Source organism: Kryptolebias marmoratus, linkage group LG22, assembly GCF_001649575.2.
Source record: "Kryptolebias marmoratus isolate JLee-2015 linkage group LG22, ASM164957v2, whole genome shotgun sequence".
Taxonomy (NCBI): Eukaryota; Metazoa; Chordata; class Actinopteri; order Cyprinodontiformes; family Rivulidae; genus Kryptolebias; species Kryptolebias marmoratus.
In genome coordinates, this window is record NC_051451.1 from 25,368,695 (window position 1) to 25,370,907 (window position 2,213).

Sequence of the window (2,213 nt, forward strand, 5' to 3'; positions counted from 1 at the left end):
GCGAATCATCAGTCCGGAGAAAAAAACTCCATTTCTCCAAACTGAGGTTGTTCAAACAGCTGTCTACAACAGGTAAGATAATAATTGTTCGTAACCTTTCTGGGGAACCCCACTTTAAACGGTCTGAACTATCCCTTTGAGGTTTCGACGCTCTCGCTTTTCTCGGTAAAGAAATATGTGTAACCAGTGAAGAGTGTTTTATTGGGGGAAATATTAAATCTGAGCAACACCATGAGTTAACATTTAAGTCTCAATATTTCTTTTGTCACTTCGAGGCAATGAAATATAGGAAGCAGAGGATGTTCCAACTTTTTCCTGCAGCTAAAGCTGTTATATAACGTTTCTTCATCTAAAACGGTACATCTGTGTACATCTCACCCTCAGGTGCTAATCTTTATGTCTCTTTTCACCCAGAATGAGGCGCCGTGCTTGCACACAAAGACCGAATAAATCAGAATAAACGTTAAATTTTAATCACGAGTTAAAGTTGCAGAAGTGATTAGATGCAAGCTGTTTGCACATTTCCTCTCCGTGCTGCAAAGCTAAAAAGCCGCTCTAATTAAAACTCAGATATATAATTAATTTCTCTTTTAGTGACAGCCATGCCCACAGTTTTGTATTTTCAGGCTGCGTCGAGAAGCAGAGAAAACCTGCAGCACCTGAACGCATCGCCGTAAATTCAGGAGAAGCGTTGCAGCCTAAAATAAACGCTTGTAAATTGTAGAAAAGCTGCAGCACATACAAGGATTTACCATAAATGCTAGAAAGTGTTGAAAATGTGCACATGGGGACCCTTTCACTAAAAAGAAAAAAATGTAAGAAGTAACAGAAACCTAATTTGGTGCGGTAAAGGTAAAGTAGTGAATTACACGTCAATGTAAAATAAAATAAAATCTTTAATATTGGTGCTCAGACAGAAATATATACATTTTGCTGCAGGAGTCACTTTCACAGGGAAAGATTAATTAATTTTGCTGATGATTTCTCCCGAACAAAGAAAGAGGAGATCATTATCATTCCAGACAAGGTGTTTTCAGAAGTTCGTTTATTAAATCCAGCAGGCTGTAAAGATCCCGGCGCTCGTGATGCTGCCGAGAGATGATGGCGGCAATATCACTGACAGAAGGAACATGCCTCCCTGGAGAGCGAAATCACTCCTCGCTGTGGATTGTGGCGATTCCGATATAACCCGAGCTTATTTCGTGCTCCCTGGCAGAACATGGACGCCATTGTCTCGAGGCGGTCACACTTTACGAAGCAGAAAGCCCAAATCTCGTTTGTTTTAAGAGCTTGAACGCAGACACACAAGTCCAGAACTGAAGTGTCCCGACTTTATCCCACTCGGGCGCCCATCCCAGCTTCCCACGGGTTTAAATTAGCTGCACCCATGTCTCTCTGCGGCCCCTCGAAAGCCCCCCCTTCACTTCCACAGCGCGTGGTTACGCCGTGTCCCTGTGGAAGGGCTTACTTCAAGTCCAACCCAGATACTCTTCCAAGACATCTTTAAAAATAACCTTGAGAAAGTAGGCCTGAAAGGGAGGGTTTTCGTACACTTGATTTGTCTCCTCTATAAAAAGACTGCATGATTCGGCCTCTCCAGAGAGCCCATCGCGGCGCATTTGAAGCTGAGTAGTAGCCCCTTCAAACTATTGGAAGGCCAACAGCGCATTTAATGGCTTGGCTTAGTGCCGCACACTTATGCAAGCAAATGACAGTGTGTGGGTGATAAAGAAATTGCACATAACAGAGCACCCTATTAACCAGATAAACATAGCCTTATGTCAACTATATGCTTTCAGGACAGCTTCTTTAACAGCAGAGTTGCCTCATAGAGCCCAAAAACCGTCTCTGTTTTGCTTTAAATTTCATATATGGCCCGTAGTTGTGTCCCACTGAGGACACCGAGGTCCGGACCTCAGTGTTTCTCTGCTGTGTATATTATAAAAACATGAATCCAAACAAGGCTTTTGAGCGGCGTGGTTCTCTGCGTAGCTCCACCAGTTTCCTGTAGGAGGCGCTGCAACTGTGTGCACACAGCAAATTCAAAAGTGTTAAATGTTTTGTGTTAGCAGACTTTGTGCAAAAGCAGAGTTAATTTTACACTTATAGAGTCACATTCTGTTTATGTAACTCTGGGATGTATATTATTAGTAGTTAAAATCCAGTGTTAAAACAAAGTGTTTACGTATCAAATCTAGAGGTGTTAAAATGGA